The sequence below is a fragment of the Bombus pascuorum genome, chromosome 2 (assembly GCF_905332965.1).
Source record: "Bombus pascuorum chromosome 2, iyBomPasc1.1, whole genome shotgun sequence".
In the NCBI taxonomy this organism is placed as follows: domain Eukaryota; kingdom Metazoa; phylum Arthropoda; class Insecta; order Hymenoptera; family Apidae; genus Bombus; species Bombus pascuorum.
The window spans coordinates 56,934-74,503 of NC_083489.1; the positions used below are offsets into that span (position 1 = coordinate 56,934).

A 17,570-nucleotide genomic window follows, 5' to 3' on the forward strand; every position below is an offset into this window, starting at 1 on the left:
AAAACCCCCCTGTGGCTGTGCGTGCATCTGGTCAGTGAACTATTGCTACCCTTGGAACTGCCACTGTCGGAACTCGACACACTTTCCGATCTTCTGATGGATCTTTTCGTCGGATCGAGTAACTTGTCCAACATTTGTCGTATAGTACTGTGTTTGCGGTTAAACGGGTTGGTGTACATGTTTGATTTCTCTTTGGGCTTATACTCTCAAACACGAAACGAATCTCTTTCGATACGCGTTCCTCTTCAATTGGTTTTACCAAGAGAAAACGTTTTCTCGGTCGCGTGATTGACGCGCTGCGTATCACTTTTTATAATTCGAGTGTACGTTTCACGGTGAAAACTAGCTGAACAGCTGCACCAGACTGAAATTACTTTAACCTCGGTCGCTCTTCGAATGGTCGCCAAGCGTCACTCGCTGTATTTATGTAGCCACGGCGCTCGGTAACCTTCGACCGAGCTCGGATGAGATCGGCTTGCCGCGCCGTTTCGCGATCATCTTTCGTTACGCGCAAACAACTGAAATGATGAAACGACAAACGGCCGATCTACAGGTGCATCAGATTCAGGAGATACGTACACACACGCTATGACAAGTGGCAAGTGCAGTCGCCTCTGGTTCCGCCAGAGAAGGTACACTGGTGAAAGTCAAGGGTAATAGGTTTTTGCCCACGTGCCGCAACATGCATATTCAATGCTTACTGTTTACGAGTGTCGCGTCGTTCACGTTTGACGCACACGCACCGGTAGAAAAGGGGAAAAAAGAAGGCAAGAAATACATTTGTGTTTCTTTGTGGTTAGCCATCTGAGTGGTTTTATGTTGTTCGTTCTCGCACGAAGAGCCAACGGATCTTGTAAACATAGGAAAGAAGATGAAAAAGGGAAAAGAACTTTGCTTCGAAAAGATGACCTATGAATGCAATGTAGATAATCTGATAAAGATTCATAGAATTAGCAAATTTAGTATCCAATAACGATTTTTAGTTTAACTTATGTATTTACCGTTAGGGAAAGTTATGCATATGTTCTACTGGTCAATGTGAAGAACCTTATATGTAATAGTCAGGATTGATAAAAGAAGACGAAATAAAAACCTGTGTAATTATGAAACTATTTTAATCCTGCTGCTCCCTTTTGGTCATTTTCAATCCAATAATACTTTTCTAACGCTAAAAATATTTCAAGTTTGAACGAAATGTTATTATAAAAGAAATCCTTGTGCGTTTCCCCTTTCAATTTTACATTTGCTACAATGAGAGCGAGGTTGAAATATAAAAGTTCCAGGATTAGTACATATAGGATTAATACATCATAAAGAGGTAATTCACTTTCTGCGGTATTTATTATTTTTGGTTAAATAAAATTAAATATAAGATTACACATGTACCGTACCAAAGCTCGGGTCAAATAAATATTATAATATAAGATATTTAATCAAAGTATTTTAAATAAATATAATTAACCTTCATACGAATCTTTAATTTAACACGTGTTATATAAAAGATCCGTTATTTACTCGAACCTGTATTTCCTTGTTCAAAAGTCTAAATTCCTTTCTCATCAAGGAATTTTCGTTACTTTCGAACGATAATATGTTAGTGAAGTTCTTAATTTCTATATTTATTACGGTTATTAACATTTGTGGTTATTACTTATATGTATATCTACATTACTATACAAAGAATTGGTTATTATAATATAAATAATATAATACAAAAATATATAAATAACGTTGGTAATCGTTCATAGTGTAGGAATATTTGTCAAAAGATTCATTACAATTGCTTTTCAATAAGCCCTATCGCTACTCAGAAAATGTAGATTTTCTCAATATACATGTATACGTACGTATCAGGCTTGGTAATTGCCTATATAAAATATTTGAAAAACGTTTATCCAAATAATATATCATCTTATGTAAATCGATATTATTTTGAGATGATTATCTGTTAGTTTATTTGAATAACAATAACGAGAAACGATTGGAGACGAGAAGAAAATTATTTTTGTCTATCTATCAAATGTGGTAATTTTTTTATTTTATCTGATGAATTATTTTTGTACAAATGTTTCTTGAAATAATATTTAACATTTTTATATTTGGAATAATATTTCAAGCAATTTCCGATTGTATGGTGGCAACGGATTTTATGGAATAATTAACGTTAAAACGATTCTGAGAACAACTGCTAATTTATATTGTAGCATAATAGTTGATACAATGGAAATGCATCAGCCGATTAAAGAAGTAGTTAGGTATACTGTTTATATATTATATTATATATATATATATATATATATGCAAAATACAATATTTCAAATTTCAATTATCATTAAAATCTGCGTTATTTTATTTGAAAGAGCTGAAACAAAAATGGGAAATTAGTTGATAACAATTTGTTTGATACTAACACGAAATAGGGTTACTTTGTCTATGTTACTTTTACAATAAAAACAGGAAAACAGTGAAGATAATTTATTACTTCAAATCGTTATTTCTTACCTTTATCACAAGTGAAATTCTTCAGGAACAAACCTGATACTTATTATAAAATAAGAAGATACAATTAGTACAACCACACCTGCCATAATTGGTTATATGTTTAGGAGTGAGGTGTACGATAGGATGCTTCCTTCCTTAAATTTTAAGAAACCGCATAATTAACATAGTATAAGAAGAAACCGTAATTGATACGTTCGTTAATTTTTGATCGTATCAATTCCGTATATATAATGTACAATTTAAATTGTACATGTTGCCACGTAATCCGTTAACCGGTGAAACCTTTTGTGATATTGGTTTTCTTGTTGCGATGTATAGCTTCTTCTCAAGAATAACCTTAATCCCATAACGCTCGACGGAAACTGGTCATTTCTTTTCCCAAAAAAAAAAAAAAAAGGGAAAAGAAAAGAAAAGTATCGCGTTGAATCGACCGTGACTGCTATGAAAATCATACGATCGATTGCTACCGCATACATTAATATCCCGCATATACGAAGTGACGTGACGCGACGCGACACCACACGACGTCTCGGCCAAGTCTTTCGTAATGGAAATTTTCCAACCAAGTTTTAACATACGTCATAGTTATTCGCAAAGTGTGAGAAATTTCTCGAAACCACATTAATTTTCTGTTATCCATGTCAGTATATTCACTGTATCCGGATTTCTTTCTTTTGGAAATATGGTAATTTAACTTTTGCGATAAGCTACACGACGAAAGCAGACTCAAAATTCTTTGGAGAAGCTGCCAAGATTTACGCATTTGTTAAACCTCGTTATTCATTATGAGTTAATTTTTGTACGTTAATCGTACTTCATTTACGCACTATTTTTTATTAGTGGGCAGATACTGATGTGTACTGAGATATTTGATATCGTTGTATATGAATCAGCTCGGAAGTAGCGTAATCTAATGTTACGCAGTTATCGTATGATTTCAAACTTCGATTCGTAATTGAAATATTTTCAAATATCCATCTCTCTTTTAGAAAAGAAGACAATTTTACTAGAATTGACAAATTTTAATCAAACCTAATAACAGTGCAACTGTTAAAATTTCTGAGAGAAATCAATCATTTCCAAAATTGAGAAAACTCAATGTATGATTTCAACTGGCAATCATTTGCTAATAAATTATTATAACGGTGGATACGACTGTAGATACTCGATCTAAGGAACACGAGGCAGGTAAAACGAGATTGCAGGAAGATAGTCGATTTAAGAGGTGACATTTCCTTCGTATATTATATGTTCTATATTAATGGCAAATAATTAAGAACAATTATTCAATTATCTGACACTATCCTTTTCGCTGTTATTTTTATTAAAAATTTGGATAATTCATCACTACGAAACAAAGATACGCGATATAAGACAAAATTATAGCCCATTCAATATTTTCATTTATCATGTATATGTTATTTATCATGTATATATTTCGCCTACTCTCTATACTGTAATCTGTAATCATACTGAAAGTCGTTTTCGTGGAACGTGGCTTATCAAACCGTGTGAAAAGAAATGCAAACAGAAGCTAAAATCGACTGGGAATAAATAAAAATGTTGGCTGAGCCATCATTTTATCCTATACTGTACCTCCAATAAATTCTCTTGCAAAATCTTCTCTTTGTATCATATTATATGTATGTATCTACTAACTTCGTGCATCCGCGCCTTTCGTTTCTTAGCTTGTGATTTATTGTTAGCGAATTTTTTTGCACTCCGAAGTTTCTACAAATTTTTTCACGCTCAAAAAAAAAAAAAAAAAAAAAAGAGAGAGAGAGAAAAGAAAAAGAAAAGAAAAGAAAACAAAGAAAAACAAAAGACAAATGCACAGCTCCAGCAAAAGCAGCTCCAGGAAATAGTGGGAATGACTCTACATCTAGCATCGAGGCAAACTACATATCGAGGCGCTATTCTCATATCGAGCACGGTAACGAGATAAACACATTACCGAAACACGAACGGCATATGCGTTAGTGTTAGAGTGATGAGATACGAATTCGATGCTTCAGTTTTCCTTCGTAATGTATTTTCAGATAGCCAATAATTCTGGCTAACTCATTGAACAAATATGCACATACAATGTCTCTATGCCGTTTGTGTATTTATTATTGCATACTTGTAGCACTTTGAAACGAGAAACAGAAAAACGAATACCGTTTGGTCAAAATGACCCTGGGTCCGTCATCCGGCGGTTTATAAGTTCGGTGTATATGGAATTAAAGAAATGCGTGGGTAAATTGTAAGGTATTGAAAGTATATATATTGTGAATAATAAAGTACAAAATGTGAAATACAATGTAAACTGATCCAGATCCTTTCGCTAGCAATAGCTTACCCTGAGACTAAAACAACTGCCGAAACCAACGTCGCACGTGTAGCGCTTATGGTCTGTCATCGACGCATTCTTTTGTCTACACGCTACTATCGATGACCTTAGCGCTTGAGAAACCGAAGACCAGATGTAGAGTTTTCTCAGAAGCGACGATCACTTCAACAATAAGTATTAACATGATTAAAAAAACCTAAGTAAATCTGAAAAATTGTAAGGAAATTACCAAAACTTTTAAACATTATACCACATTTCGGTTGAAGAGATAAATTAAAAGGAGTCAACATTCAATATTACAATAACAATTTTATCAATTTGATAACATGAAATATCGCATCTTTCGATTACTATTTTGATCGATTTTGACATTCGTGTTATTATTGCATTTGCTGTTATTCAGTATCATACATATCTACTCTCTACTACAAATGGTTTTACAATGCAAATTTAAATCTTGAACAGATTTCTTGGAGTTTCATATTTAATCACATTTAATTTAGCTACACTTTTTTCAATAGGATTAGAATGGAAAAATTGAGAGGGTCAGCATATAATTATTATAATTTATCATGAAATTGAGAATGACGTCTTTAAAACGTCAGGGGTCGTTCCAAGTCCGATAGTAGACACGTTTATTTATGTTCACAGGCCTTACGAATTTCACGATCGAGTTCCTCGGATGTTCTTATCGTTGGTGCGATAGAAAATATTTTCTCGTAAGAAAAATATCCTTGCAGCATATTGATCCCTTGATATCATTAAATAAAACCGATAAATCAAATGATTTTCACATCATCCCAATTGAATGAGGTATCTTGAAGGAGGTATACATGTACGTATAACGCGAAGAGATCACAAATATCTTTAAACAGCCAATTGTCCATTATACGTGTAGATTTAATACGCCTGTACTAACCACTTATTATACATATCTTTAAGACATATGTTCATATTGTACATTAATTTTTTTACGAAACATACATTTGTAAGAAATATCTCGTAACCCCTATATACATTTTTTCAAATTATTTTTCAATTTTACCAATATAATCATACAGTTAATGAAATCCAAAATTGTCTTATATAACACATCCAATATGTATACATAATAAAAATTGTCTATCTCAACTATCTCTATTCTATCTTGAAATAATTTCGCGAGCAACTGTATATTAAGAAGCAATTTGTTTGTGAAACTTACCATATGTATGTATCTATCTTGTCCGTGCGGTCTTCGTTTGTAAATGGCGAATGATTTCACATTACAAGAAACATGCGATAATTGCAGAAAAAGATCCTGTGCATAATTGCAAAGTCGTTATCCCCACTATACCGTCAATACACCAATAAGCTCGACGGTTCACCGCGATCAAACCGTGTAACATGATCCAATATCAGATATCGCTGAAACTATGTATCCAGGTGTTAATCAAAAAATAAAACATTTCTGCTTTTGACTCTTTTTTAATTAAACCTTTGCTAATGTATTTGTGAGATCTTCCTGGTTGAAATGAGACAAAGCACGATATAATTTGAATTATATTTACTTATCGATATGTATTTAATTATCATGTATTAAAATCATGGCATCATCTTCAATCAGAGAAATGTAACAAACGTGTTGGTAAAAGTTTCATACATCGCAGACCAAACAAATCGCATAACGAATTTTGATTTTTGAGTTGAAGGTTTCAGGTTTTCATTAATGCTTGCTTCTTGCTCTTTCATTCGCGTTCCCTTTTTCTACGCCCGGCACGTCTAAAATCTCAGTTTCGAGGAATAGAAGAATCGTTTCTACCTCTGCGTAATTACAATAATTGGGTCCCGATATTTGTGCGATGATCCAACGTTTCCTGTATATGTATATATACACTACAGCGTAGATTTGACATAGCTTGTTGATATTATTACACGTAGATTATGTATATATTTATATCGTCGTGTAAGTTTCGCTTAGTTGGTCAATATCGTTAACCGTTAGCGCGCAACAAATTAATAAAATCTTGTTGGATTTCTCTGCTGTGCACTGACTGCTGCTTATTGGTGTTAAAATCTTCATCGTTCGTAGTACGCTGGTGTAACGAGAAATCATAAATGAAAGACGTACAATCGCTTTCTTATGCATGCATCGTTATTGAATGATTGATATATTATGATATACAAGCCGTTTCCTTATGCGTAGTCAGATTCATGAATAAGTCGGGCGAGTGACGCTCAAAATAGGCACGACACTTCTTTTACGTGCGTGGAGATAAAAAGCGGTGAGCAAGAAATAAAAATTGATATAGTTGATCGGTCTTGAGATTGTCTAGATTCCAGGATTTTAGAATGTATATTTAAATAGTGCGTCATTAGTGACAGTATCGAGACTAAAACGCGTTTGAATTTATGAATATTTCCTTATGTTGTTTACGATTTTTAAAGTACTATGCGCTTGTTATGTAAGAAGGTACAAATAGTAATATCTATATATACCTATATATACTTATATGATTATAATTATACTTATATATATACATAGTACATGTGTACGCATAATATTGTATATTATATGTAGACTGTGAAGGTTTATGTAAATTCATATTCGTATGTTCGTTGTTGTGAACACAATTAATGAAATAGAAACTGAGAAAGGATTTGTTTTATATCTAGCGAATACTATAACGAGCTGTATACTTTTGATATTTTATATATCTTTAGGTATTATGCGCATTCGATTCATATTTGCATGTTTACATTTTCAATAAATGCATAAACGTAAACAGTCAATTCATATCTGTAGCACAAGTAGGAAGCTAGTAGTTACGCAGAGTAAAGTATGATCGAACTAATTGTAGCATATTTTTAACACTTCTCACAACCTTATTTAATCTTATTGGCTAGTCATAGTTAGGCATAAGAACCCATACAGTTACAGTACTTTATTCCAAAGAATATAATTTCATGCAAAAGAAAATCCACTTCGTTCTAAACCGTAAACCGTAGCCTAATACTTGTGAGTTTTCGAATGCATCACAAGTTATAAAAAAAATTTTCCTATATTTCTATATACATAATTTTGATTATATTACACATTATATAATATTGTATTAATAGAGATATGTATTGACAAGAGAAAGGATATGTGCGTTTCATTTTCTAATAAGATAATTTTATTTTCTAAATCGAAATATTATTAGAGATTGTCTCTAATCTAATTATTTTCCCATTTCTCTATGTGTAAAACAGTAACATAGACATCAGTTTCTTTAATATTCTGTCACATATATTAAAAAAATTAAATCTTATATCAGGTTGTTGCATAATAAATATCATAAAATTTGCTCGAACCTTTTTTATTTATTTATCTTTCTTATTTCTTATTTTTTTATCTCTACCACACTTTACACAAATTAGAATTTATATACGATTACGTTAACCTTCTTGAAAAGCATGTACCTACAGATATAAGTATGATATTTATATGTATAATATTTCAAGAAAAGTACGACAAGTTGATAAATATACTTAGCTAAGAATAAATCAAAATAATCGAGAGAGAAAGCAAGAACAGTTAATCTAACATGATCACATTCACTATTGATTATTATCCAAGATTCAAGTGTTATAAATGTATATTCTGTATACATTTCTCCACTTAAGATTCCACATATGTAAATGCATAAATATCCGGAATCGTTGAACAATTATAACGTAGTATTTCACGATTTTAGTATTTCAGAAAATTTTCACGCGGCTATATTCAATTTCGATGGAATAGAAAAACTATATTTTCAAGACCATCTTAAGAAAATGCAAAGACAATTTTTCTGCTAATACGAAAATATCCTCTTTACGTTATAGAACAGTGTTGATATAAAATATTCATTTTACTTGTAAGAAGCAAAACACGTTACCTGATATCGGTTTACTGAGTTGCGATAATATACCGGAGTAAAGTAAGCATTCCTTTTCCTTGCTTACTTGTCTCCTCCTGTGCCTACTATTGTATCATTCGTATTCAAACACGACTGCGAATGAAATGATTATCTTGGTAGCAATATCGAACGTACCTATAGTATATATTATGCGCAAGCATATAGCATATATAGTATACATAAACTCGTGTTTGAGAAGCAACTGATAATGAGTATGTCCTTATTACGATGGCCTCCATACTCATAGAGGGGCCGAAGAATTTATATGACTTCCATTACGAATACCGAACAAACTTTACAAACTTTCTTCCTATCTAGGCTACTTACAATTCTAGTGAAAGCAAACCTGCTGAAACTTTCGGAAGAAAGTTTTCATTAAAATATCGAATATTAGTCGAGAGTAAAATATATTAGACCATAACTTTTCATTTATCTCTAAATAATTACGATTTTAATAATAATTTTTAGATAATAAACAGTGATTTAATACATGATTCAGTGTGTCACAATACCATGTTAACTTGTTCTGTACATTTGAGATCATTAATTTTAAACAAAATAAAGTGTTTACATCTAAAAGATTATCTAACGAAGTTGGAAAACAATGTAAAATTCTTCGCTGACAAGATCGAAATTAAAAGAAAATTGCTTGACTGAAAGCATATCTATACGTGACATACATAAATGCATAAATACATAATATGTACTATGATTCCTTTCATCGTTCACGAGTAATTTCAAGAACTAGTAAGGTTGGTGACGCCTTTAGAACTCCAGTAAACCTGTTTTAGCACTCGAGAAGTGCACACCAAATAAATGAAAGGCTAAATAAGTATTTTCTAAAATATTTTTTATCAACACGGTAACATTTTGCAAGAATTGCTCTGAATATTGCTCTGTCATATATTAGTCTATTATTGAAATAGAGAGAACTAGAAAAATTTGAACGAGTCAACCATTAAAAGTTATGAATTTCATATCGTAAAATCACATTGTGAGAATTATGCTATAGTTACAAGTTAAACGTATGATTCTCATTGAAAAATTGAAAAATGGAATAAATGAATAAATACTCGTCTGTTACGAGTTACGAATTACGTAGGTAAATAACGGTTCCCGGAAGAACGCAAAAGAAATATTTAGAAAAAAAGGATGCCAATTCATGACAGGCATGGCCATGCGTGTGATCTTGAAATTTGTTCGACTACGTTAGTGCACACAATTTGTTTAATTACCATTGAGATATAGAAATGTATAGGAAAGTCTTCAAAGTGAAAGTGCATCCCTGACTTGTTAGTATATTTGGTGCGTCCATGTTAGTGGAGAGATTCAATGAATAACTCTGAATTCAAGGACGCCCTAGGTCACTGCTTATCGTCAAATATCTCGTAGTCAATGACCAAGTAGCTACATATGTATGCATATAAAAATCGTACTATTAACGGATGAGATTATCTTTACCACATTTATTTGAAATTTGTTTGAAATGTCCAATTAAAGAAAGTTACAAGCTGAGTTTTATGGGATGAAGATTAGGTATATTCGAAATATTCCCTCATACATATTGTATGTAAATGTGTAGTATAGAAATGAACTATTATTAAAATACAGAGTGTATCGGTGATAATCGTGATCTGAGCTGAAAGAGGGTGATATCCTATGCAAAAGTAAATGGCACCAAAAGAACTCGAGCTAAAATTTCTCATACAATTTTACTCGATTCACACCATTTTCTTGTATGTCACCTCTTCTCAAAAAGTATCTCGATTTATTTGTACACGTATGTAATTATTATACGTGCATGCAAGTATTTCATTATAATTTTATTTTCATAATATATATCAGCAAATATAATGCAGATAAAAGAATACGTAATTATCTTCTCGATTTATTTTGTTCCCATTCGCTGAATGATTTCATACTTTATAATTGATTATATTCATTCTTACGAATGAATTACGAATTACGAAAAATTAAAACGATAGAATCGTATTTGTTGATGGGATATTCAAATACATCAACGGAAACTTTTGTTCTTTTTTTTTTTTTTTTTTTTCTTTTTCATAGATACTTTAATATTTGAGGATTCTATAACAATTATCTGATCAACAATGAAATATGTATATTTGCTTTTTAATGCGCTGACAAAAGTAAACGTTCTCTGTTAGTAGACGTATCAATCGTATTCGTTGTTATTCGAATTCAACTGGTATTACGTACGTCACTAGAGCAAATGAAGCAATTGACCTTTTCATTCGAAATAGTCACCAATGACGATTAATTCTTTGATATTGTTCGAAGGAATCGTGTGAAATTCTTCTGTGATCGTTTATAGAGTTTATACGAAGTGTATTCTTTGCTTTTTCCGAATTAATACAGGAATAAAGCACTCGTGAGCATCCAAGGCAAATATAATTCAGATGATTTAGATAAATTGATTGTACTTGCATAATATTACTTAAATTCTAAATATATCGCAAAACATACTTCCAGTACTCGTGATATACGAATTTCATATACATATTACGCTACATCATACATTATACGCTACATTATTTTATAATTTATGAAATTAATTTATTAAATCAGGTTAAATTATTAAATATAGAAAGAAAAAATTATATGATTTTATAAATAGAAGCTATTTTTGTCAAGACTGAAAGAATTCAATTCATTCGGATATTCTTCGTTAATGTCGTATTAATGTAGGTATTTGAAGGTATTTTTAGACAACTGTTTGATAAATTATCGCAGTCATGCTGATGGCCTTTCGTATCAAAGACTTTATATTGAAGCGAAATTGAAAAACTGAAACCATAAACACTTTATTAAATCAAGTGTTCTATTTAATAATTTGATACCTCAAAGGATTACATAAAGGAGCTTTTAATTTTTCGCTCTAAGCTGGACAATGTATGTCTGTACAAAGACCGCGCACAGTAAATTCTGCCTCGATATATGTATCTTAAAATTAATCAAGACTAAAACGCACACATATCTCACTATAATTTCCAATCTATAATTACAGAGGTCTCGGGATTTTTTTACTAGATTTGCGACTTTTACGATTTCTACGATCCATCATAATATTTCATTACAAGTTGTAAATTACCTTAATTTTCTTAAACTTAATTCTAAGCGTATACCGTTGTTCAATAGTTAATCGTTAAATATATAAAATAAATCTAATATGTCTTCGCGTGCACACACACACAAACTCTGTCTTAATATAAGATTATGTTAGAGTATCGTTTTATTTTAATTATTAATTTAATTACTTACGTTATTTATTCTATAACGTCTGTAATTTGTATTTAATATAGATAGAAGTCCGTTTAATTGAACCTGCCGTGGTCTTATAGTCTTTACTACGTACTTACGATTTCTCGTTCATATAATAGATTTTACATTCGGATAAATGAATTCAATGACCAGAAAGTTATTTAATCCAGCGTCAACTAAAATTTTGCTATGATTCAAGCGGACTTATGATTGAAATCGTCCCGACGAGGTGGTATAAATCGTAAAAGGCGTGAGAAGCATTCCGATTTTTCTCGAAGTCGATATTTCAGAATATGAGATACGAAGTCCCGTTTAATGTCACGCCTATCCTATCCCGAATCAGTGTTACTGCTATACTGAATCGATAACGTCGCGTGCGATACGAAAATGGAATGGCGGGATGGGGGAGGGGGTTGTGTGTGGCTAAATGACCACCAAAATGTGGAACACGAATAAGCATTCGATATCATGTTTATTCTATATCTCGGTGTAAACAGCATAGATAATAATGAGAATAAACTGTGATATAAACAACGGTCGGTATTGTAGGGAAACGCATTAGCGTATGCACACATACCATATTTATTCGACAATCTTAGTCAACTTCATACTTCTAACCATCTAGGCATTATAAAATCAGTAGTCATCAAAGTGCCTTTTACTAGAACCTGTTATTACATTATCTTCATTATACAGCATATATTTTGCCACTGAATACTGTTATTGAAAGACAGGCCTCAATCTAGTTAGACTCATAGGACTTGAATCAATCTTAGTGACATTTTGTGACATACAGCTTTGCCATGACATAAAGCTGTGACATAACTACCCTACCTAAACTGTTATCACTCTCCATCCATCTTATTTCATCAACGTATTATATTAATCAATCTTTTAGTAATACCGGAACGCTATGCTGTCACATTGTCATTTCACATACATTACTGTAATCGAACGAATGGAGTTGAATGGAGAAGTTTGTACAAAGATAATCCGCGATAAATTTATTTCAAATTCTTAATTAATGTATGTAGATATAGCCTATACGTGTTGTAAATTTACCGTGCAAAGTGCAAAAGATAAAATGTTCGAAACAATTTCGACCTTTTTATGCATGTTAAAACGTAATTATCGTTATTCGATCAAAGTGCGCAGGAGATAACTTTCTGTTAATATCTGATTTACAGCTGTATGTGATTATCTTATCTATATCATACTTCCAACAATCGATTCAAGTAGTCATGCAGTGCCAGTTAACATTGTGCCCGGAGGTCTGAGATAATAGGATTTACAGTAGGTAAGCACACCAAGGATTAAATCAAATCCTAGAGTAGTCTCTAGAGATTGGTGTAGTATCGAGATTTAACTGTACGTTGTACGATATTAGGCGATGCAGTGAAAGGCACAAACAGAATTTAATTTTGGTATTTAGGTCTTGTTTCTACAAAAAGCTTTTTATAATTAACAATTATCAGAAATAGTAGCCACTAATTATGTTTAAGATAAAAAAAAAGGATTATCTACTTAATGACATCTTAAAAATTAGCATAACGTAGATGTACGGGTATATAAATGATCCCTCAAACAAAAGAATGCTAGATGCGCAGAAAAGAATGAGATTTCGCGGAAGTGAGAGGTTGCCTTGTAAGAAATTCATAGCCTAATATAACTGACAAAGAATATTTCAAGGGCGTAACTGAAAATTGTCAGGAATCATAATTGCGTCGTAATTGCAGCATTTTTGTTAATGGAACAATTTTAAACTGATTTCTCCCTGCGATATCAGGAAGTTAGATGAAATCGTGTTAAGTGGTTTTAACTACTTACAAAACTTGGATATCTTCGGGAAGTTTTCACGTCGTTCAATGACGGAATGGATGCGCCTGAGAATGCAATCGTTGTTCCATCTCTTATCGTTTTCTTTTCAGTGAAAGGATTTACTAGCAGCACGGATAGTAGCCTTTCGCTATATCAACGGCCCTATCATTGAGGCAACCAATTATTCGCCCATTTAATCAACTAAAATGGTTTTCGCAATTAAACAACTTCCTGCATATAATTCAATCTACATTATTTCTACATTTCTGAATAAAATGTTCACTACCAGAAACCGATTAAACATTTTGCTTGTACACCTTGATCGGTTTATAATAGGATCAACGTATAAGCAAAAACGAGAATTTTACAATCGTGGTCATATTACTTAATTATTTATTATACATATTTGAATTTCTACACGATTAATAATGCAATAAGTACGGTGGTAATCAATTTTATATCGAGAACGAAACGGCTAGCAAACGATCATTTTAACTGCTCTTGGAGATACAGTCACGATGACGGATGCGAAGACTCGTTGTATTTATATTGCTTTACGTACGATATGTACGGTCATTTGTAAAATTCAGGCAAGTTAATATCAACTCGGGTAACCGGTAACACCACGGATACTAATTTTCTAGGAAGGTAAGAGAATTTCTATATTTGATTGGAATAAAATGAATTTGTCGCAATTATTTGTCGCAATTATTAGAACAACGTTAATGAATGAAGATAGGTGGAGGAAGCCTCCTACCAACGTGGATCGTGGATGACATTGCTCATGGAGAAAATCCCGCTTTCTCCGTGCTTTTTAAGAACGAACAATAAGCCTAAGGAATGTTTTAAGGACCATCCATAAACCAAAGACTCTTACGGGATTTTCGAGTCTTGATTGTTAGAAATAAGATTTATGGTGGATCCTTAGGTTTATCGAGAGTCTAAGTAAGAGTATATATCGGGTTGTCATCTTGCCTGCAGCGTGGGGCCTGGTTTAGGTGAAGAATCACCGGACGTAACACTCAATATGGCAAAACTTTAAGAGAAGCGTCAGGCTCTGTTTACAACGAAACGAAGGACATATCGAACATGTGTCGTAATTCGTTGTATTTTTTTGTGGACACTCGCGGTAGGGACAATCACGGTGCGTGTGCAAGCACACTTTTATGAACATTGATAATACGCTTTTTTATTTATGAATTATGGAGGCAACGGTTCAGAGGAAACATTAATTCTCTCCACTAGTAAATTTCATAGTGCGGTCTTCGATGTGCTCTTGTGGATTTCCATGAGTAAGTGGGTTTAATGTTCAATCCAACATTTCTTTGTACAACGTCGCGCGGGATCGTTTACGTTTCTGAATCTTCTTCTCTACGAATTGTACGTGGTGTATAAGGAACTCCGACTCGCGCGGAAGCTCATTTTCCCTCGATCTGCCGTATCGTGTTGATCGAAATAGAACTTTCACTCACATATTAATAATATAATTATTAATTTGTAACAATTAAACTACTAATAATATAACATTTAAGCCATTAATTTATAACGTTCGATCTATTAATTCCTCACAGTTCAACTATTAATTTATAACAATATATTATTAATCTGAAATAATTACGCCATTAATTTTTGACAATTACACCAATAATTTTTAACGATATCCTCCCATTAATTTAAAATAATTATGCTCTTAATTTATAATAGTCATACCATTAATCGGAAGCAATTCTACTATTCATTTAAATTAATACCACCAACTCATAGCGATTAAATTAATGATTTATTTTGCTTTATATAGTATTAACGAAGTCTTTCGAGTCTTTGAAATGGTATTTCGTTTTCATTTGGTTTTTTTCCTTAATTATAAACACAGTATTTAATTTTTCACTTAACTATTTCATATAAAATCAGTGCCAATGCAAATTGTAACTGTAGAGCGTTTATGGATGAAAGGTAATTCTTCGTGCTCGCTCAAAGCCAAGGGATCAAACCGCATTCATGGAATTGAAGAAGCAAATGCAATTTAATCGATGGCAACGAGACTTCATCACCCATTCATGAGAGCTACAATTGGTAAGTCGCATGGTTTGGTTTTTTCGATGGTAAGTTAAACGTTCAAATATGATTATGTGGATCCACATACTATACCTATTCTAATTAATAAATTTCAATACACGCTACTTCTTTGCTATCAAATAATTTTACATCATCTGCCTTCGATGCTTAAAAACTCTTTACGTAAATAGAACCCGAGCGTAGTTACCTGCCCGTGATGCCCGGGCAGGGTAATTGGTATCGTTTCCCAAATAATGATACATTAAGTACTATTCTGAAAGTGTAACGTTAATTTTAATATCAGGATTAGATTGTTATTGGTAAACAACGTATATTAATAATTCCGAGATATATCAAGCTAAAAACTACTTTAATAGTTTAGTCTAGTCTAGATCATCCAAAACTGTTTGATGAACTAGACTGGACTAATAACCCCCTACGGGGCACCGTGAGACATTGTGGAACATCGTAGGACGTCGTGGGATGTCGTGGAATGTCGTTGGACGTCGTGAAACGTCGTGGGACGTCGTGACATAAGGCCTACTGCTTGTTATCTCATCTGGCAGAAGAAGCCTAGTTAGGTACTATAAATCCCCACCTTCGCTAATTTATTTATGTGGTTGTGCAAGGTAAGCCGCGCTAGACTGTCACGACAACCCTACATCGGCTCAGATTTCGCTGCCATTACCATGTTCTGAAGAAGTCGAAATGTAACAAGGCTGTTTTAAGTTATTATTTTAAATATTTGATGAAACGCCGATTCAGAGCCGCCTTTTCTCCATCCAGTATAGATTCTCCGTGGTACTCCCTACCGGTTGGAGAAATGTAACGTGGCTTTGTCTATCTTTTAAATGAGACGCGTAGTTTCAGCAGGCCCACATCTTCGTCATCAGAAAAACACCCTATTGTCAGTCTAAACATTATCGAGAAAACACCAGTTTTGGTTTTCCTTAGCAGAGAAAACCTGTTGCACTTTCAATAGAGTATTGTTGTGTGTTCCAATCCATCCTTTTGTAGCTTCGCTAGGTAGTAATCATTTGGTTACCAGGATGATTTTTGAGTAGTACTTCTTTAGAACTGCACAGCACTCCATGACATAAATTGAGATGGATTTAAAGATAGAGCACCACCTTTTAGAGAGTCCCATATTTCCCTCTATTTTTATTACTATTGGGGCAACAAGACTCTGGGAACGCCGGCTGGCCGGTCAAGGGTTCGGCTCGATTGACCTCAGATATTTAACAATGCGCTGAACTGGATGATGTGCTAGACTGGATAATGTGCTGAAGGGAAGAGAAAATATTATCGAGACACTGAGTCGGTAACATTTGGCATAATACTAAAATGGTAAAGACTCTTGAAGCCTCGAGACATGCGACAAACGTGTTTATTCTACGTCACGTCTATACTGATATACTGATATAAATGTTTATTCTGTACTTCGTTCCGTCTGTGCCATTGTATCTCAGATGATATTACATATAAATATGTTGTCGGTAATTTACCGACCGCAAATGTTGACGGTCCATCGGATTCAGATAATCATTTCTTTAACTACATTTTAATTTCTTAAGCAATAAGATTCTTATCCTTAACGCTAGAGTATAAAGCAGATATTTTGACAGATATGTTAACAACCAGTGGTATTTCATAAGCCTTTG

At 33.0% G+C, this 17,570-nt stretch overlaps 1 long non-coding RNA gene across 2 annotated transcripts in view; it reads right to left on the bottom strand.

The window, feature by feature from the left end:
* The window catches only part of LOC132916206 (uncharacterized), a 19,793-nt gene extending 10,932 nt beyond the window's left edge, over window positions 1-8,861 (bottom strand). For both annotated transcript variants that reach the window (XR_009660038.1, XR_009660039.1), the window contains exon 1: window positions 8,734-8,861. This is a non-coding gene — a long non-coding RNA (uncharacterized LOC132916206). The remainder of the gene's footprint in view (window positions 1-8,733) is intronic.
* Window positions 8,862-17,570: the final 8,709 nt, after the last annotated feature.